Below are 22576 nucleotides of genomic sequence, written 5' to 3' on the forward strand. Positions count from 1 at the left end.
CTACTCCTTTTCCACTTTGCCCCCATTCCCAGTTCCAGGGTCACCGCCCTCTTCGCAACTGGACCCTAGGAAAGGACAGGCACTGCGCATGCCCCTTATCCAGGGCTGCCTCCGGGCGCGCGGCCTGCTTGGCCCCGCCCCCTCCCGGCGCTCGGGCGCGCGCCCGCGGCCCCGCGAAGCGTGCCCTGCGTGCGGGTGCCCGCCAAAGCCCGCCGGGCGCTGGATCCCCGAGTCCCCGGGCCGGGGCCTGAGGAGTGGGCACCGGGCCGGGGCGTCGAGCGGCGAGCAGCGCAGGCGGCGGCTACGCCGGAGGTGACGAAGAGCGCGGACGGTGAGTGGAGGGCGCCGCGGGTGAGCTGGCAGGCGCCTCCGCGCGTGCGCAGCACCGGACCGCCCGGCCAGGGGCGCGCTCCCGACCCTGGGCCGAAGGTGTGGAGCGCTTCTGGGCCGGGACGGGGCAGCGGGGCAGGCACCCGGCCCGGGGTTGTGGGGGCGCCGGGATCCCCAGCCTAGGCTGGAGAGACACTGGCTGCACGAGCGGGCTTCCCGAGGGGTTCCAGGCAGGAAGGTGCGGGGCCCGCGTGGGGGGTCCTGGCGCCGTGGCCCGAGGGGCAGGGCCAGCTGCAGCCAAGGGGCGCCGGGGAGGGGCGAAGCTAGCCCGCCCGGGCTCCAGTTGACCACTCTGCTAGCCCGCAGAGTGCGCGACCCGCGGAGGTGGCGGAGGTCCAGGGAGGGGGCGCGGCTGGGCAGCATTGGCGCCGAGCAGGTGGCGGGGGCCGCGCCCCTGGGTCGGGGAGGCGCATGGTTGGAAACCGGAGCAAACTTGCCTGAGTAACTTTATTGAGGCGCTGCCAGCGGGGCCCGCATTGGGGGCTCCAGGGACGTACATCCCGGCCTTTCCCAGACCTGGTCGCCTCAGAACCTTGTCGAATGATGGTGGTCTTACGGGGGTTCTATTTCCTTCTGGTGCTGGGACTCGTCCTTCCCAATTCTGAGAGGCATTCGTGGTACATTCGCTCGAAAAATCGGTGTAAAAGTTTAGTGTTTGGGTCGGAAGGATGTTTGCTATCTTGGGAAGAAAAAGGTTATACTACCTAGTCTTTTTATCTCAAAGAAAGTACTGTTAGAGCATGCTGGGGATTCCTGTTTGTCAAGAAACCTATTGTCCTGTGTGTGCTTGGAGAAAGCCAGCTAATTCTATTATTAGCCTTAAAAAGACAAAAGGAGATAATTGTGCCGCCTTTTTCCTTTTTTTTTTTTTTAAACACCCTACCACCTCGCCAAATCACGGACTATAGTAGTTTTCAAAATTGCCCGCAGAAGAGAATCACTGGAGAGTTTTAAAACTCTTCAGTTTAAATAGCACCCCAGACAAATTAAAACAATGTATATTTTAAAGATCCCTAGGTGTTTCTAATTTGCAACAGAGCTTGGGAAACACTGGTTTAATAAAGTCAAGATTTCAATTTTACGAAGTAGCATTCTGTTTGTAGTTGAGATAAAAGTCTAGCTTCAATTTCCAGAGACAGGAACTGACAAAGGGTATTTTGTTTCCCACCGGGTAGGGAGGGAAGTGTCTAATGGTTCAAACTTAAGTTTTAACTATACTGTGACTCCAGCGTCCAGGTCATTGTTCTCACTGATGTTTTGAATTCCCTTTGGGGTCACGCAGCCCTCCTTCTCTGACCCTTGCCACAGCCAAGGAGTTTCATTGTCTTTTTAACCTCTCAACCCACCCCCCTTTCTTTACCCTCTCCCCGTTCCCTTCTTTTAACCATCCCCCAACCTCTGGGAGAATCCCCCTCCCCCAGACTGTACTGGCTCTGAAGGGTTACTGCGGGTTCCTATAGCAACGAGTCCTCCAGGGGAAGTGGGCGGGTCCTCCTACCTTTGGGTTTCAGAATAGGACTCTTCCTTTTCCGAAGAATTTGAATCACCCTTTTCAGTTCTTGGCCTCCGCTCAGGTAAGGGTGAGCTCATACAGTTCCAGTTTTTCTTTCTAAGTGATTACAGAATTATTAATGCTGTTGTATGGGGTGATACAGCTCGCAGCTATGAGGAATATTCATTATCCAAGTCTTTGCGCAGAGAACTTGTTTAACAAAGTTCTAAAATGTAGTGGAGAGAGACGGTGTTTCTTTTTTAAACAGTTGTCTTTTGGGGGCACAGAAACCTAAATATTGTATATTTAATTTCTGCAAAGTCCTAAGGTATTTCAGAAATTTTAAAAGTGAAATACAATCCCACAGCCAAAAAATCTTCTGGTAATTTGTGGCCAAAAAGCAAGAAAGAAGTCGTCATCAGCCTTAACTTGCTTTGTTCTTAGAAAGTGCTTTGCTTTGATTCTTTACAAAAAGTTAAATGACTTGTAGTATTATACTTTAATAAAGGAAAAGTGTTTTTTTTGTTTGTTTGTTTTGTTTTTTTAAAATCTGCAAATTTGCCCACTCCTTTCCTTCCCAACATACACACACCCGAAGATAATTTTTGAAAATGTTCACTCTCAAAACAGGTATTCTAATTCCGGTTTGGATTGCAAGGAACTGTTGATGCAGCTCTGAACAAAGTAGTACAGAAATCTGTCATTTACATGTCTTAGGCTTTTGCTTTTTGAAACCTTTCAAACTTTACTGTGTAAATAATAATCAGAATTCGGTCCATCAATTCCAAAATGTTTTTAGTAGACCAGTGTTTCTGAGCGTGCTTTGGGAGTTGAAGAGGTTTTCTCCTGCAACTATCTCCTGTCTTAGGTGCTAATTAAATATCCATTAACTGGACTGTCAAGCAAATTCTGAAAGGATCATTTTTTCCCCCATCTTACTCAAAATAATGATGGAAATCTTTCTCATTTGATGTACCTTGTAGTTCAACAGTAATGCTTTGCTGCTAAGATCATAAACTCTCACCTCCTCTTTTCATTTTTCATCACATTTCAAAATTGAGGCCTTCAAAGCACCTACATTTGAGAGAATCTGTTGGTTTTATGGCTTCTAAACATTTTGAAATAAAAAGAAATTGTCCCTGTTGTAGACATTTAGGGAATTACCCCCCCCCAAATTAAAATTAAAATCACATCATCAGAAATAAACTGTTCATGAAATGGCATGCTTCCACTTGTGCCTTATTTGTCTGAATATTTTAAAATTGGCAATTTTAATTTCATCTGCAATTTTAAATACTGCCCTTTTCTTTTTTTAAAAATTATTTTATTTATTTATTTGACAGAGATCACAAGTAGGCAGAGAGGCAGGCAGAGAGAGAGAGAGAGATAGGAGGAAGCAGGCTCCCTGCTGAGCAGAGAGCTCCATGTGAGGCTTGATCCCAGGACCTGTAGACCACTACCTGAGCCAAAGGCAGAGGCCCAACCCACTGAGCCACCCAGGTGTCCCTGGATGTAAGATTTCTAATGATGGATATGTCAAACTTTAAGTAGTTTTCTGTTGTCTGACATTTCCTTTTTTTAGTGGTTGAAAAAAATGGTGTTAAATGCTGTTGTAAATCCTATCTCAGCCACTTCAGATCTAAGTGGTCTTTATTAATTACCCGATTCTTTTATTGGGTTTGCTTTATCTGTGGAATCAGGGTAATAACGGGGCCTGTAACATAGAGTTTGGAAAGATGGAATGAGCCAAATAGAGGAAGGCCTTCAACAGAATCTGGCAAGAGAGTTAGTAGGCTCAGAAAGTTAAGAGCAGACTCGTAGGCAGAACTGGGATAAATGCCTATGCCTTAAATTCTTGGTATCTCAGACTTGCTTGGGCTAGATTTATAGCAGAATTCCTAGGGCAGAGGTGAACTCTTTTTAGGACTCTTAAGGCATGTTGCCAAACTGCTTATGCCAAGACGCATTGGTTCCCTTATGCACCTAATGGTTTCCCTACTGTGGCGGCATTCCAGTGTTTAATCTTTCCTAATTTTCTATAAAAATGTGGTCTTAACTTATACTCTTTGGTAACTAGTGATATTAATGTTTTGCTTCTTTTTTTACCTTTGAAAGGTGTTTGTTCAGGTACTTTGCCCCCTTTACTCTTAACTGAAGATTTTAAAAAATGATTTTAAATACCTGTTTCATATAAAGAGTATTATCACTTTATCATATTTGCAGTGATTTATTTGTCTTTCTTATTTACTTTATGGTATTTTCCAAACAGCAAAATAGTTTTATGTATTCAAGCTCTATCTTGTCCTTTATGATTTTTCCTTATAAACATTTATGTTTGAAAAGTGTAGAGGGGAGGTAAATGTAACAGAAAATTTGGAAATATATTAGATTTTCACATTTAATTCTGTATTAATGTATGGATGTGAATTGTCTTATACCATCTCCTCCCCAGCTGGTCAGTTCCACCAACAGCATTTGTTAAATAGTCCATCCTTTCCTTGTTGGTTGTGGTCTTTCCTTTATTACATATTAAGATATTGGCTAGCTTGGGTTTGCTTCTGTTTTAGGTCTTACTCAACTATGTGTTGATCTCTAACCTTAATGCCAAGTCTTTTAAATTGTAGATTTAGAATACGTAGAAATACCTGGTAGAGCAAGTCAGGATACTCCTTAGAAAAACAATTACATTCATTTGTCCTTGCAGATAAAGATAATTATTTTATTATCCTTAAACCAATACTTGCACATAGTTTAAGTCTAAGAGTACCAAAAGGCTTACTGTAAAATAAATGGTTCCTTGCCCCTCTCTTTTCTACCTCTCCCCCATTCCCCTGAGTCTCCCTCCCCAGTGACAGCCATTTGACTGTTTACTGTTTCTTCGGAATTGTTCACTGGAGCCTTTTGTAGGGTCTTTCCTCTTGGGCTGCTCAGAGAGTGTGGTCTTCCAGCATCCTGAGCTGTGGAAAGGATCTAGCTGCCAGGTTCCCGGAGGCATCTGGCAGGAGTCTCAGCATTCTCTTTGTATAGAGTCACTTTGGGGGAAGGTTCCTGGGCTCTCACAGCCCAGAGACTTAACTGATTTATCTACTCTCGACTATGAATCAGTCTCCAGTCTTACTGAGCTCTGGGACTGTCAGCCAGACCTTTGCAGCGTCCTGGAAGAGCATCCTGGGATGTAGGGCTCCATAAACAGCTTTTACTAACCTTATTTTAGCCTGACATCCTTTCTTCTCCAGTTTGAGTAAACTGGAGTACTTCTCAGTTCTCCTCACTTAAGGTGTAGCATTTCATTCTTTTAGGTGGGCTAAGTTGCTGCTTGTCTTATCTGCTTTCCCCTTTCCTGGTTTTGTTGCAGTTTTCCACTACAGTAACGAGTATTCTTGTTCTTTGGCAAGGACTGTCATCTACATGTAGTCACTGTTTCTCTTAAGAGACTTAGAAGTTTATCTAGACCTTCTAGCTCTCCTAGAAGAGTTTTTTTGTTTGTTTGTTTTTGTTTTTTGTTTTGTTTCATTTACATCCTAACATGTCTTATTAGGGTTCTTCTTTGGTATTTACGTTTTTGTTGCTGTTGTGATGAGTTCTTCAAATTGGCTACTGCTAGTATAAGATAGTATTTTTGTATATTTATTTTATAGCTGGCTTTTACTCTAAGGGCTTTTACTCTAAGAGCAGTTTATTCTCTTGGGTTTCCTACTTATATAATCAGTTGCCAATAATGACGCTTGTTTCTACTTCTTTCTAATAATCTTTTTATTTTGGTTTTGTGGCATGCTGCACTAATGTTAAGATTCCTAGAACATGATAAAATGATTCTGGAACATTATCAAATAGTATTGGTGGTAATGTGCAAACTTGTGTTGTTCTTTATTTAATAGGAAAAACAATAGTGTGATAGTGGCTTTTGGTTTGTCATAATTCTTCACCAGGACAAAATCTATATTTTATCTCCAATTTACCTAAAGGCTTATTTGTTCTGTTTTGTTAAATGATAGGAATTAAATTGCTGATTCAGTTATTCAATTACTGACAAATTACTGATAGAATTTATAGATTATCACTTTCTTTCTTTTTTTTTTTTTTTTTTTTTGAAGATTTGGAGCGAGAGCGAGCACAGGCAGACAGAGTGGCAGGCAGAGGCAGAGGGAAAAGCAGGCTCCCTGCCAAGCAAAGAGCCTGATGTGGGACTCGATCCCAGGACGCTGGGATCATGACCTGAGCTGAAGGCAGCTGCTTAACCAACTGAGCCACCCAGGCGTCCCAGATTATCACTTTCTTAACAGTATTTCTTAACAGATCAACTGATTTGAGTCCCAAATATTAAATTGTAGTAAATCCTTTCTTATAGGTAATTCTTTAGAAAAACATTCAGTTCATATGCAAATTGAAATGATAACATCATATTCAATCCATACCGGCACTAGGACATTTTCTAAAGAGATTCCAAGTTGCTAAACCTGCGGTTCTCATCTTCACCTATTGGCAGCATTGATAAAATTGGTCGTTCCCTTTTTTTACATACATCACTTGATTTCAAGGACACCACATGCTGCTGCTTTTCCTTGGCCACTGGTTTCACTCTTTCAGTAATTTTTTAAAATTTGCACTGCTTTTTTCTCACTAGCCTATTAATTTGGAATGCTTCGGGGCTCAGTTCCTGTAGGACTCTTGTCACAAACAGTTATAAGACTTCAGTAAAAAAGCATGTAGCTGCATAAGACTCCCAAATGTGTATTTCCAGAAAGTGCTCTGAAACTTCTGAGGCACATGTCAACTACTTTTTTGAAATCTTAAATACATAAAAGATACCTCAGTTTTAACAGGATTAAAGCTGAGTTTTTATTTTTCTTTACAAACCTGCTGTTCCTCCAGCCTGGCCCATTTTGGTGGGTGGTAGGTTCATTTCTCAGGTTATTCAAAGTAAAACCCTTGGAATCATCCTTATTCTCTTCTTTCCACATCAAGGCTGTCAACAGATCCTGCTCCTGTATCTTCAAAATGTACCCACAATCCTGTTGTCCACATAAATCCAGGATCTCTGCCCCTTTCCCCACCTCTATCTACTCCTCACACCCTTGTCCAAGTTTCCAGCACCTCTTGACTGGATTATTACAGTGGCCCCTCTTTTTTTCATTCCTTGGCTTCCTTTTAATATGTTATCAGCATAATAAACCAGAGTAATCTTTTTAAAACAGGAGTCAGGTTAAATTAAAACTGTGCTGTGGCTTTCCACCTTACTCAGATTAAAGTCTGTTTTCCCATAAAGCTTCACAAAGCCCAATACAAATCTGCCTACAACTAACTCTGCCCTTTTTCCCACTTCTCTCCCTCTCTTTCCCTCCATTCCAGTCATCTTTACCTCCTTGTTGATCCAGAAATATAATAGACTCATTCCCACTTCGAGGTCTTTGTGTTGGGTTTTCCCTCTGCCTGTAATATTTTCTCCCCAAGTATATTCATTGCCAGTTTCCTCACCTCCTTCCAGACTTTACCTGAATATCACCTTTGTCAGTGTGGTCTGCCCCATTTTCAAGTGCATGTTAAGCTCTGTATCCCTCTTACAGAGCTCTGCACTATTTTATTTTTCTGTAGCATCTATTAACGTTCTAAAATACTACCTGACTGGTTAATTGATTGATAGTGAATTGTCTCTTTTCCTACCCCTGCTAGGCTGTAAGTTCTTTGTGGGCAAATATTTTATGTCTGTTCATTAATTTGCCCCATGTGTCTGGTACGTAGGTGTTCAGTAAATATTTTTGAATGAATAAATGTAGCCTGCCTTATCTTTTTTTTTTCTTTTTCAATAGATTTCTTATAAAGTAGTATAAACCTTGGCATCATTGGGTCCAACATTAATTATTTAACATCCCACCAGCAAGGGAGAAGTTCTAGAATGTGTGATTTACAGTGGATGTAATAATATGTAGACTGGCTATGAGGATTAAGTCAGAGACTGTAAAGTGCTGAATTGTGCCAGTGTGTGGGGACAAGTTGCTTAACTGTCAGAAAAGCCTAGCGCTCTGCCTTGATTCTCATTTGAATGATGTGAGTTAGGTTCTAGAACCTGCTCTCTGGATTTCAGCTTTTAACCAAGGGTACAGTGGCTTCACTTTGGAGAATTTTCAAAATCATGTCTGAGCTCCCTGGTAAATATCAGTGATACACTGTTACTAAATTTTTTAACCACTCCCTCAGAGTGGAATGCAACCATTTGTTTTCTCTTTTTGTGCTTGCTTGCTGTTAAGGACATCCTCCATCTCTTATGTCCCGTTGAAACTTTGTCCTCCGAGGTTGCAACCTCCGAGGTTGCAATGAGTTCTTTCATAAAGTGATTTTGAAACCACTCAGAGCCACAGTACATGTTCACTTATGTAATTGAACATGGTACTAAATCCACAAAATCCAGGCATCTCAGTCCTTTACCTTCAGCTTCCCAGACTGCAGTCTGCTGCAGTCATTTTAGAGTTTTGCTTACAGTGTTTCTAGAGTCTCCTCTTATGTTCTTCAAATCCAGAGTATGGCAAAAACATCAGACTCCCTTCCCTTCTCTTTTGGTAGAGTAAGAGCTATGTGTATGGTTTGTCCTGTTGTAGTTGCTGTGCAAATAAGTGATGTCAAATACAAGAAAAAGATGATTTTTTTAGAGATCATATAAGCAACCAAAGAATAAACCAAAATGTATGTAATTCTAGAAATGCGTAAGCTCAACAGCTATTACCTAAACACAAAATCTGTGACATTTTTCTTAAGTTTGTGCTTTCTTTCCCTCTAGGCATGTATAGTTCCTTATTTTTTACCTCCTGAATTTTTCTGTAGTAGTATATGAGCAAGAGCAATCCCCATATTCAGTTAGAGGGTGTTAAGTGGTTTAGACATGATTACCGAACACATTTGGAATAGAATTTCTGAAGCACCACTGTTCTGAATACATCTGCCTGAAAAGTTTGATTTGCCTTTGAAACTCAGATTAGCATTATATCTGGGTTAGGTTATTGTGAAGATTCATTCTTTTGCAAATATCACTGTTATAATTTATTTTATTTTGAACCCCAAACAGTGTTATTGGCCAAGTTGGAACAGAAAGCATTGACCTGTCTTTCTGCTGCTGAATCACAAAATAACCCTTAGATTAGGCTATTTATTAATTGATAGCTCAGTTGGAGAATATACCTTGTTTTTATAGTTCTACACTTGGTTTGGGGACATATGTAGCAATTGTTTTCTTTGTAAAGTTATTTTTTGTTTTGTTTTGTTTTGTTTTTCTTTTTAAAATTGCCACTTCTTTTTATATTCATCCAGTGTTTTTGGAAGTGGTAATCTTGCCCACCCAACACCAGCAAACATACCTGATCTATAGTGAGGGACTAATTTTGGCCTTTCGGCATTATTGCACTTTAGGTCTCTGGATAGACAAGGGATTACCAAGATCCTACTTATTTTCATATCTCTGTTCATGAAAAATGTAGTTAAAAAGTCAGGTATAGTAGTCAAATTACATTTAGATGTGTTATTGGGGGGTTTTTGGGGGAATGATCTACATTCCTAGAAAGTCTAGAAAATGGTAAAATTTTTAATTAGTGTTACAGCAGGCTTCTTTTCCTGAAATAATATTGTCATCATTAAAAATCGTGAAAAGCTACTCAGAAGCACTTCTTGCTTAAGATGTAAGTTCAAGCTCCAAACAGCTGTTGCCAGCTGTTGCTTTCTCTTGTTTAGCCCTTCCCCCAGGCCCTGTCCCCTCTTCCCACAGGCCCCATCCCCTCACTGCCATGTCCCCTCTCTCCCCATGTCCCCATGTCAGACACCCATTCTGGTAGGGGTGCATCCCAGAGGATCCCCGCCCTTTCCATGGTTTCTTCTCTCTCCCTTTCCTGGGGCCTTAGGAGATAGGGTAAGTAAGTACTAGAAACTGACACCTGTTTGTTGGAGAGTGGGCAGTCAGCAGTGGAGGTAAGTGTGTGGTCCGGTCATTTCTGGTCCCTTCTGATCGTTCTTCAGCAGACTCCCCACCCCTCCCCCACATGGTTTCAACACATCTTTCAATATATAGAATTATTTATGTGAATTAGTGGGTTTTCTAGTTAATTTAGTACTACTCAACAGTATCTCTGTGGGACCTACAGCCTATACTTACCCGAGATACTGGGTTACTTTATTACCTATTTTTTCTTGTCAGTGTCATGAAAGAGTCCTCAAAGTGCCAAATTTGATCCTGAACTCTTGCTAGCATACAGCTGCTGGCAGGTACTCAAAATCATTACAAGGCATTGATACATTCTGCGAAATGCGTGTTGGTTAGGGATGTCAATATATAATAGTGTCTGACTTGAGTAATACAAGAATCAGATACTCAAGAGTAATACGAGAATCAGATGCTCAAGTTTGGGACAACCTGTATTTTGATTTTACTGTCTTTCTATAATAACATATAATTATTGGGTATAAAGTAATTATGAGGATTATAATTGTACCAACATACACAACCTCTAAAATCCTTTTATAAGTGAAGCTAAGAAAGTATTTGAACACCAGGTCTTCAGTAAAAGGTTTTTTTGTTTATTTTTTCTTTTTTAAAGATTTTATTTTTAAGTACTCTTTATACCCAGCAAGGGGCTCAGACTCACAACCCTGACATCAGGAGTTGCATGCTGCACCAACTGAGCCAGCCAGGTGCCCCAGTAAAGGCTGTTTTTAAATGAGAAATTACTGCTTGTAGATGAAGTATTTCCTTTGGACTTCAGCAAAGTCCTAACCTGAACTTTATTTCCAGCAAACTATTTTCTACTTAATATGTTACAAAGATTTTGGTTATTATGTAGAACCAAATATATTGTACTGTGTATACATAGTTCATAGGACTGTATTAAATAAATGTGAGAGAGTCAGGTTTAACTAAATGTGTGTCTCTAAATGAAGGGAGAAAGTGAACAGCAAATTCTCTTTATGTTGGCAGCCATGCTTACCTTGGGGGGACAGCAGAGGTTGCTACTTTTTCTTTTTGTATGTATGTATGTATTTATTTGTTTATGCTATATAAGTCACCATACAGTACATCATTAGGTTTTGATGTTGTGTTCCATGATTCATTATTTGCATAACACCCAGTGCTCCATGCAGTACGTGCCCTCCTTAATACCCATCACCAGCTTAACCCATTTCCTTACTCTCCCCATCTCCGAAACCCTCAGTTCATTTCCCCAGAGTCCATAATCTCTCATGGTTTGGAAATCAGAGGGGAAGATGAACTATGGGGCTGCTACTTGTAATTCTTCTAAGGAAATGTGGTATAAGAGAAAGCAGATTATCAGGGAGAAACATCTATTTCTTTCTTAGTGCTAAAATTTATGTGAAATTTCTAAGGACAGTTGTCAACTCAAAATCTGTTTAAATTTTTCTCATTTTAAGTCTTCTGAGAATCTTGTACCTCATGTTCTGTGAATTTGGTGAAGTTGGGGCAAAGCTAATAAGGTACCATACAGGGCCATAGAACAATTAGAATATTCGTTTTTTGACTGCTGTTAATTTTTGTGGCAGTTTGTCTTGTTTCTCTTGTGTTCTCTATTCTACTTACCTAATGTGCAAAAAAAATTTTTTTTGGATTGAGTAGTTGAGAATTATGCTATGGGAATTATTTTCTAGAAGAATAAAACAAAAAGGCTGTTGTGTTAAAAGAACTTTTGTTAAAAACCCTTAAGGGCTGGGCACCTGGGTGGCTCAGTGGGTTGAGCCTCTGCTTTCAGCTCAGGTCATGATCTCAGGGTCCCTCAGGGCCCTGGGATTGAGCCCCCCAATCGGGCTCTGCTCAGTAGGGAGCCTACTTCCCCCTTTCTGCCTGCCTCTCTGCCTACTTGTGACCTCTCTCTCTTTCTGTCAAATAAGTAAAAAAAAATTAAAGCAAAACAAAACAACACTTAAGAGCTGACCACAATTCATGTTTACAATAAAATCCAAACTCTTAATCCTTATGATGCTAGGCGGGTATCAGTGGTTCTCATACTTTTTGGTCTCAGGATTCTTATACTCCTATTTTGAGAAACACAGGGAAGTTTTGTTTATAGGGGTTTTCTCTCTTGTTGTTTATTAGAGTAGAAATGAAAGCAAAGAAAAAAATTTATGTATTATGTGTTTAAAAATAAATAAATTTGGGACTCTTGGGTGTCTTAGTCGATTAAGTGTCTGCCTTCGGCTCAGGTCATGATCCCAGGGTCCTGGGATCAAGTTCTCCATCCGGGTCTCTGCTCAGTGGGGAGCCCATTTCTCCCACCACCACTACCCCTGCTTGTGCATGCTCTCGCTCTCTGACAAATAAATAAAATCTTTTAAGTAAATAAATGTATGTATGAATGTATGTTTGTTTCGGTTCGAATAGTATGACGGAAATCTCGTCTTCCAGACAGGTAGCTGGGAAAGGAATGATATTTTAATAGCCTTTTCAGATTATTGTGAATATTCTTTGCTGCCTTGTCAAAATTTGAACGTTAGTTTTTTTAAAGGTTAATTGCCATGTGAAATCTGAAACTATCAGTGAACTTGTTGTACTTCTGTTACACTAAAGTCCATTGGTCTGTCTTGTACTTCAAATCGACCATTTTTTTCCCCTCTGCGTGATTTTGTAATGTAATTGCACTGTTATTAGAAAACATTGGTTCAGTGAGTTATGCAAATCTCTCAAATGTTATGTTTTATTATACAGTATTTTAAAACTACATTCATTTAATATCATCACCAATCTCATCAGAAACAGTCTTAAAGTAAGTGTTGGGAAGCTATCAAACTCAAACTCATGGTGGTATAATCAAGATGTCTGAAATTTTAATATCCTTAAATATTTGAATTTTATCATTGGCAGTAGTTTTTTTTTTTTAAATTTGTTTTGTTTGAAGTGACACTCTCACTTTATTCATTTTTGAGAAGATGTCAGCTAGATATTTAAGTGTCGTAAAGCATATTTGGCAAATTTTCTCCAGTACAGTGGTATTCCATGAACAAAGTGGCTCGTTCAGCTCTAACACAAACAATTGTATGAGTTGTTTTTTTTCTCAAGGCAACCATTCTATCTCTGTTTCACTATATATGGGTTTAAGAGTTCTTCCCATTTCATCACAAAGAATATTAAAAAGATATGTGCTCAAGGGTCAAGGTTTAATTAAATCCAACAGTTTTTAATGCTGCATCTCCCAGAGATTCCCCCACGAAATAGTACTTTGACTATGGCAAAGGAAGGAACAGTAGCTAATCTCTATTCATCGAAGCTGTTGTACCACTGTTGCTAAATCCTCCAGTTCCCCAGGTGTGGGCAGGGAGGAATGGGGAGAGAAAGGCAATTTGACTTGTCCTTCAGTGCGTGTTCCCTTTGGCTGTTCAGGACCTGGAGTGATCTTCACTTCAGGTGGCTTAGGAACCAGCAGCATCAGCAGTGATAAGAGTCGCAGAGCCAGGCTATGGACCAGTTCTTTAAGAGCTTCTGGAGCGAACTCTCCCTCTTCTGATTTGGAGCAGATGGCTCCTCTCATGAGGGCTTTTGGTTATGCATCACCACTACCACATGTTATTAGGAGGTTTCAGAGGGCTGCAGTCACTTCTACCTACTTCAGATATTTCTTAACCGGTTCATTTCAAAACTGCTTAACATGCTTCATACCTTAAAGTCATGCATACTTTTAACAACAGGCACAGAACAACATATTTAACCTTATCCCACCTTCCAAAAAAATACATCTTATAGCCATTTTAAGTTACTTGGAAATCCAAGTTATTTTTATTTTTTTTGCTAGTGCACAATTCAAACCATTGCTTTATAACAGTTTATTAACATTATCAACCCTACTTATGATTTTTAAAATCATTGCTGGTGGTAAAAGTTTCCTTTGTTAACATGCAAGAGACTTTGCAGCCATGGAGAAGGTACTGATATTACCGTCTTTATTTATTCTTACTCCAGTGTTGTAAGAGAATATATAGACAAGTTGAGAATTCTTTATTTTTGGTGGAACAAAAATCAAACACTATTTTAGCTCTTCTTGGTAAAGGATGATGTGGAAACACACATGTGTAAAAAGTGCACTTTTCTACTTGTGCTCATGCTCTGCAGTAATCCTGTTGTGACATTGCCCATCCGGGCACTGTGGTTTGTTTGCCACGTAGGTGTGAGTTTCCAGACTGTTCATATACTGCGCCCTGTACACACAAGCCTGTTTTATTACTTTGTTTGAAGATTGGGTGTGTCTAATGTAGTGGAAATTTATCCATTCAGTGTTAAGTATAGACAAAACGCATTTCAAAGCAAAAGTCTCTGTAATTATCTATTTTTTTAGATTATTCATATGACTACTTTCTTCTTTTCATGTGAATTGCTGAGAATTTATTATCCCTTCCAGTTCATTAAATCACTAAAATTCTCTATTGGTGCTATAAATAAATATGCCAGACCATGAATTGAGACTAGTTGATAAAGGCAGCTTTGTCCTAGTAACTGGGTCTTGCTTGCATATTCTAACTTTGAATATGTGACTATTGTACTACAATAAATTTTAGACTTCTGATGAAGAAAAGCCTTGCTTTAGACACATGTGGGGACTTGCTTTAAGTAGAGCTTTAGCATTGTCAGTTGACCTAGCTGCAAGATGAATGCAATATTACAAAACCACATTTGTGCTTAGACATGTTCAAGAGAGCCTCGGGACACATTTAAAAGATGTCTAGGTTCTTTACCATTGTACCTCACATAAACCAGCTCAGGCAGCTAAAAACATCATAAACCTCAGTTTCAGACCATTTTAAACCCAGAATCAGTTGCACTCCATAAATGCACTGTAGGGTTCTAGATGGACTTGGATGTGTTGGACACGGTCCTCCCTGTTAGACAGTGATTGGAAGCCAGACGTGGGTGTGGTGCTGTTAGCTCTTATTGGGAGATGTGGAAATGGAGCCCTCAGAGAACTCCGACTCACTAGACCACGTAGGGCAGGAGGAAATATGAGAGAGTGCTGCATGGAGAGTCTCTCAGCACCAGGAAATCTTCCTTGTTGGGGCGTTGGGGGGTGCATTAGGAAGGATGGGTAGGCTTCTGGTAGGTAGATTTGCCAGGAAGAAGGAGCAGTGAGGATGGCAAGAGGCAACAGGCTCATTTGCAGTATGGGAATAGTCTTGTTTGCTAGGTGAGCTCATGAAGAGGACAGGATAAAGAGCTCACAGCCAGGTCATGGCGATTCAAAATGCATTGCAAACCATGTGAGAAGGGTGAGAGAGAATTTCTTTTCTTCTTGGATGGACTCTTAGTCTGCAGTCCTATCATGCTGGTGGAGCAGGAGAGACTGAGCTATCCTTGTTTCACTTTGTACCTCTTCAGGAAGAGTGGCACAGAGTAGTTGGTTAAAACTTGGCCACGCACCACCTACTAATTTTTCCTTTTTGTTTCCCATTTGATGCTATCTTTTACATTAAAAAAAATTTTTTTAAGGATTTTTATTTATTTATTTGACAGACAAAGATCACAAGCAGTCAGAGGCAGGCAGAGAGAGGGATGAGGAAGCAGGCTCCCCGCTGAGCAGAGAGCCCGATGTGGGGCTGATCCCAGGACCCTGGGATCATGATCATGACCTGAGCCGAAGGCAAAGGCTTTAACCCACTGAGCCACCCAGGCACCCCTGTCTTTTACGTTTTATGAGAGTTTTACCTTAAATGCTGATATCAACCAAGTCTCCTCTACTGAATTCCTGGTGGATCCATGGCCTTGCTGTGGCCAGCTAGTAAAATGCTTATGCCTGTAAATTGTGATCACCATTTTCAGAGACTGCTTTTCCTTTGGTTCCAGTTACCATCATTACTGTAGACCTTGAATAGGTGCATGTAGCTCTCAACTATGGTGAAATGGTATTCTGTTATTTAAAAAAAGTAACAATTGAATTGCCACTCGTTGAGGATATATTTAGGTTTGGATATTTATTAATCTTTAATCTGCTCTTTATACTTAAGGTACACGCATAAATACTGTCTGCCTGTTGTTTTATGAGCAGAAATTAGGGAAACCCAAATTTAAAAACATTTTTATGAATACTTTTGACTTTTTTTTTTTAAAGATTTTATTTATTTATTTGACAGAGAGAAAGATCACAAGTAGGCAAAGAGGCAGGCAGAGAGAGAGGAGGAAGCAGGCTCCCTGCTGAGCAAAGAGCCCGATGTGGGGCTCTATCCCATGACCCTGAGATCATGACCTGAGCCAAAGGCAGAAGCTTAACCCACTGAGCCACCCAGGCTCCCCTACTTTTGACTTTCCAAGTGAGACTTATTTGAGAATTATTTTATGAGCAATTAAATTATCTTATTCTATACCTCTGGGCAGTTCAAGTACTGACCTACTTACGTAGTAGCTCTTAATTAAAAAAAGAAATGCTTGCTGAATATATATTAGAATTTGAATTTTCGCTTGAAATACCTTATTTTCTTAGTTCTGGCATATGCAGTGAAACTAAGTACAGAACCGTCTCAACTTTTATTTTGATGACGGCAGCATGAGGGATGGAAACAACAAGGGAGTACTTTATCAGTGCCAAATAATTATTTTCTGCAGCAAATGGAAACCATCTCTGAATGTTACTTGGTGTTGGTATAGTTAAGGTTTTGCCAACCTTTATAGGACAGTGTACCTTTATATTGTGTCCTTCTCAACAGTCATGGAGCATTGTATACTTTAAAGCTAATTAAAAGTAGCATAAAACCTATTTTTTAAATTTGGATTTAGAACAGATTTTACTTTGAGTTTTTGCCAGAAGTTGGTTGCTATAATAATCTTTTGTCACAGGTTTCTAATTCTACTTGAATTTTCTGTTAGGAAACATTTTTGTGACTTAGTTTAGAACTGTTTGTGCCTTTTTCATTTTCATTTGATAGTCTCTACTCCAGAAAAGTTAGGTTAGAGATTGGGTGTGAAGATGCCTTGTATAACTTCACATGTATTTGTATTTTCCCATAGCACGATTTCTCTCAGTGGAGCAGATTTCTTATTTTTAGATCTTGCACTGTTTGCTTAATATAACTATATTTCATGCTAGTCACGTACATTGTAAAAGGGAAAGAAGGCATTTCATTATTAGAGATCCTTGTGGATGTGTTTATTATGATGACCAAATCGTAAAATTGGTAACTGTTTTTTTTTCTATATGATTTTGTTAAAATAAGAAATAAAAGCCCCCACCCCCACCTCCCCTGGCCTTGCCTTTACCAAACCTATCCTGTTCACTTTACAGTGATAAAAAATTTTAACCCAAGATAATGCATATCATTACTTAAGATGTTTTAGGACATAGTTGGTGCATTGATAGGAGAGCAGTATTCATTTCTAAGCATTCTGTAGTGATAAAGGGCACAACATATATATTTAGATGACTTGTGTTTGGTAAACTTTTTTTCTTTAATCTTATACAGCTTTTTAAATAAGAGTTGTGGATGTTGGGAGAAATTGATCTGTGACATTTGTGCCATTTATACACTGTCTGGTGGTTTGAGCACATTTCCCATTGACCCATTCCATGTGCTTATTGGAAAAGGATGACTTGCCCAAATAGAGCAAGGGATTCTTTAGTTAAGTTTAGTTAACCCTTAATGAAGAAGGGCTTTGGCTTTTATCTTAATGATCTGATTGTAGAAATGTTTTTGGGTATTCCTACTATCAGGGAAAAAAACAGCACCTGCTAAAGTTAAAAAAAAAAAAAAAAGTTTTCTTTGACTAGCACACAGTTTTCTTCTGTCAACTGAAGCCACCAACCAGCCTGGAGAAGGCAACAGCAAAGTTACTCCATTCTAGCATTTCCAGTGGAATCAATGTCCCCTGTTGGATCAGTACAGTTTCCCTTCTAGCCTTCTTAGAAGTGACTTCCTGAAGCCTGATTTTAGTTTTCTTTGGAAAAATTGTTTTTTAGGTACCTAGGTGAAAGTCATACATGTAATGGAATCATTGTATTATGGTAATAATATTTCTGCCTCTTAAACTGACATTTTAATGTAGATTCTATTTGTTTGAAAATAATTAAGGAGTCATTTAGCTCCAGGTTTAATCTATATATAGTGTTGTTATAAGTTAATCTTTGATTGGCTGATAAAATATCCTTAGCGAATATTACCCAGAGAATTAATAGGCTTCTGTTAGTCAAGTTTATGTACATGTATAGTTGTGTGCCATGAGAAAGTGTTAGAAATGCATTGTATTAATACTGGAACTCTTACCAGTGGAAATTCTCATTTTGGAATTTCCATCCAGACTTTCTACTGTATCATCGGTTATTGTTGTAGCAGTCTCAGTTGAAAACTATGATTATATACTTTATCAAATGACTATTTGATAAAAGCTCAATTATTCTAATGTAATTGAGTCAGAATTCTGAGCTGCCATCTTGCCTGATTAAGGGAGTAATTAACCAATCTAAAGAAGAGAGCCCTTTCTTTCTGTTGAATTATATATCTTCGACCTTACGTCACTGATCGTAAGGAGTCATCAGTTGTAAGACATGCTATTATTTATGTACCAAGAAGAAAGGGAAGAAAAGGTCCTAGTACTTATACTCATGAGATGCCATCAATTATAAGATAAACCCAATTTCAGAGATGTTAAAATGGGGAAGAGGGTAATAATTGATAAAATATGGCACATTTGTATGTACATAGTTTTTGTTGGGTATTGGTTATAATCATAATACGAAAATGTAAAGAAAACTGTATTAAATAAATCAGTATTCCTGCCACACACACAGATTCTTTAATCCTAGAAAACTAGAATTGGAAAAAAAGAAGAGATTATGTAGTCAACACTTTTACACAAGAGGAAATTTCCTAGAGATCATCTAGAGTATATAAAAATTAGCAATTTTTGTTTAGTATCCCATTCAAGTGCATATGACAAGTGCATACGACAGAGCTTATAAGCATCAAATATCATGTTAAATACCATATGGAATTTTTTAAAGAATCATTTTTCCTGCCTTCAGAGAACAGTCACATTCAACCTTTGGGCATATTTCCCAAGTTTAAAGTACTGTTTAACGGTAATGGGAACTCTGTGTGATGAAAAGGAAATGACTTAGTCAAACTGTCCATGAGCTTCATCCTTCCAGCCAGCACTGAGGTATGCCAGGCCCAGTTACTTGTGTTGCCTATCACCCTTGGTGCCACAGTTAAAACTAGGTCATTGTTGAGAGAGGCCAAGTTGACTTGATAGTGTAGACATTACTCTGTGCTCCGTAGATGGACAGCTTGCAGCTTTGGGCTCTCAGAAAGGGGTACAGCAGAGCATCTGCTCTCCGTTTCAGTCAAACAGACAATGCCTAGAGTAGGGGTTTCAGGTGCAGGTTTGAGCATCGGGTGGGGACCTGATCACAGTATGCAACACACATCCTTAGTGATTGGATCTCACCTGCACAATTCCAGCAAGATCCTCAGCAACCTCTTGGCCTGTGAGTAAGGCCAGAGCACGCCTGCAGATGGGATGAAATGTCAGTAGTTTCAAAGCCTGAAAGATTATAAAGGCAGGGAGCCATTTTAATCTTTGGGTTTTGTTGTTTTGGAAGATTGTATCACAAATATTTCCCGCTTTGGGTATAATTGTTACTAATAGTGAAAGCTTACCTTTGCAAAGTGTTTTCAACTTTTATCAAAATGTTTTCACAAACATGTAATCTTGCCTTCACAGTAAACCTGAGAGGGTTGAATGGGTATAATTATCCCATTTGGCAGATGAATAAAACAAGGCTCATGGATATTAAGTAACCTCTTAAGGTCACTTTTTGTTGGCTGTCGGTCTTTTTCACTATACCATTCTGCCAATGCTTGACTCCATATTTATTTCTAAATTTAGAAAGCATCTAGCCTATTTTGCAACAGCTCTTGCTGTCTTAAAAACTGCCAACATTTTGTTGCTTACCTTTTTTATTTCCTTAAGCACAAACATAACTTCTGCTCAGTATTGAAAAGTAAACAAAAACAAAACACTATTCCATCGTGATTACCAGGTTAAATTAAAATTATTCTCCTCTCTGATGGTCTGTTAGTAATTTTTGGAAGTGATACTCCTTTCCATGGTCTACCCTGACTTGTTTAAGCCTCAGTTAACCTCGCTCTGTAGCTGTTTAGGTATCTTGTGGTAAACCATACACAAGTCCAGACAAGAACTTCAAAATCAGAGCAAGTTAAACAAGACTTGCCAGCATTGTTAGTTGTTGACATAGGAGTTGTTAGGATAAATCACAAGTGCCCGGTTTTTCCAACTTTGGTTTTACCTGCCAAGCCCCTTCTGTTCTTGAGCAGCTTCCTCATGGCTGTTAGGCATTTACATTCCTTCCTGTTACAGTTCCTCTCCATGTCTTTCCAGAAAGTGTCCTAGAATTCTTCCTGCAGGGCGCAGAGCATATATGTTTACGGTTTTCTTATCTGTACATTTTGCACATATTTTTTTCTTCTAAAGTAGATTAGAAGTATGAAGATAAAGCATTATGTAAAAATATGGGGTAATTGTGGATGGAAATTAGAGTCAGTGGAACAGACAAAATTAGGCAGCCAATCTGGAAATCTGCATTCTAGTCCAGACATCGCCCTACTGCTTAACCATTCACAAATCCCTTCTGGACACCTAGTCCCTTTATCTGTTGACAGAGTTGTATTAAATAATTTCTAGATTCCCTTTCTTTTCCGAACCTCATTCAAGTCCCCGCACTGAATATACAGGATTCTATTAAATAGGGATTCCTGGCAGACCTTCCAGTGGTGAAAAAGATGATCTAAGTGAGCTTAAATTCAGCTGATAATCTTGTTGTTACTGGAAATTGAATGAAAAGAGATAAAGGTGGTTGAACTTTCTGACAATTGTAGAAATCATCAGAAACCCACAGTGACTAGCTAACCTCTTAAGTTTGGTTCTTGGTCTTGCTCCCTCTTGTGTGGCAGTCATCAGCACGCTGTAAGATCATCATGTTGAATTTTAAGTACAGATTTCCCCTACTATCCAAAGTACAGTGTACCTGTGAAACCTTTTGTAAGCCAAAATGGCATAAAGAAGCAATTACCATTAGTTTATTAGGGGAAAATGTTGAGTTTTCCCAGACCCAAAAAACAGCCTCTCTTTGGCTTTTCTGATACTTTAGGACCTATCTTCCTAATGGGTGCACAAAGTAAACCAAGGTAAAGCATAGATGCTATGGTAATGGGATGGCAGCTTGATGCTGAGTGTAGTTCCCGAGAAAGGAGCTTGGTGGTGCCACTTTTCTCGGGATGTGTGCTGCCTCCACTGCAAAACACGCTGAAGGCTATTTTTGCTTTTTCTTTTTTTTCGTGAAAGCAAAAATTCTTTGGGTTTCCTTTAGCTAGTGGAAACAGATATTAATGTAGGTCTTTCATAAAAGCAAAGTGCATAACATGAACTTTCAGAAAGTGAGGGATACATATGTACTTTCAGAAAAGATCAATGGGTTTCTTGATCAGTTTACTTCGTTAGGGCAGATTAACCATGTCTCATAACAGCTTTAAAATTCAGGAAGTCTGGGACGGGACGCCTGGGAGGCCCAGTCAGTCAGGCGTCTCCTTCAGCTCAGGTCATGATCGCAGGGTCCTGAGATAGGGTCCCTCATCCATGCTCCTTGCTCAGAGAGGAGTCTGCTTCTTTCTGTCCCTCTGCCTTCTTCCCCTGCTTGTGCTGTCTCGCTCACTTGCTCTCAGGCAATAAATAAAAAAAAAATTCAGGAGGCATAAGAAAAAATACAATGCTAGTTGAAAAGAATTATTAGAATGAAATACAAAAATACTTTTGGGTTGGTATTCTTTATTTATCCACCCTTCAACCTAATGGGGGATGTTTTTGCATTGCAGATTCAATAGATGGAATTTTAACTCTATGCTTAATTTCAGGGGGGGAAAGAAACCATAATTTGTATTTAATGAAATACGTAGATACGTAAGCAGAGAGGAAAGTGATATAAATATTTTGTGTATTCAAATCAATCATAAATCTTCATAGTATTTCATTGTGTTCTGGGTCATGGATTACCCTGAAAGACAGATGATAACTGTGGCTCTTCTTCCCAGAAAAATAAATGCACACTCCCAGTTGTGCATGCCATTTTTGATGCAACCATTGCCTTCTTCCCCTTAGTCCCAAGTTCTTGATAGGAAAGTTACCCTGGAATGTTAAACCTTGAAAGCTATTAGAAATCATCTAAACTAGTACTACTTAAACTGTGCTTGTGAAATCAGTGGAATGAATCAAGACCAACATTAAAAAGAAAAGAGAAAAATAGGATAAAAAAATCTGTGCTATCATAACGGGCTAAGAATTCTGTTTTGTGAACCATCTTTCCATTTATGGGCGCGTATGGTGGCGTGCACATGCGCTAGTACTGAATCGAGATATAAAATGCATTTCTTAACTGAGGATTGAAAGTAAAGATTGAGAAACACTCAGCTGTTCTAGAGAACCTCTTCATATTGTAGCTGAGGAACTTGATGCCCTTAAAGGCTAATGATTTGTCAGACTCCCCTCCCCTTCAACACACACATAAAATCAATTTTTGGTGGTTGAGCCAGTACTGAACCACATTACTCGATTGCTAGTTTTGCTGTTCCACAATACTAAGTTTTCAAAATAGAATTGCGAAGTAGATTATTTCAAAATATTAAGTGGTCATCTGTTTCACAGTTGGCATTCTTTAATCCTTT

At 39.5% G+C, this 22576-nt stretch overlaps 1 protein-coding gene across 2 annotated transcripts in view; it reads left to right on the plus strand.

Moving 5' to 3' along the window:
* Positions 1–224: 224 nt before the first annotated feature.
* Positions 225–22576, plus strand: part of BTBD3 (BTB domain containing 3) — a 35567-nt gene continuing 13215 nt past the window's right edge. The window contains exon 1 of one of the 2 annotated variants that reach the window (XM_044263457.1): positions 225–331. The gene's annotated coding sequence lies outside the window, so the exon portion shown is untranslated. Of the gene's footprint in view, positions 332–1882; positions 1965–22576 lie in introns of those variants that run through there. The other variant, XM_044263456.1, reaches the window with a different exon arrangement.

This window comes from Neovison vison, chromosome 8 (genome assembly GCF_020171115.1).
Source record: "Neovison vison isolate M4711 chromosome 8, ASM_NN_V1, whole genome shotgun sequence".
In the NCBI taxonomy this organism is placed as follows: Eukaryota; Metazoa; Chordata; class Mammalia; order Carnivora; family Mustelidae; genus Neogale; species Neogale vison.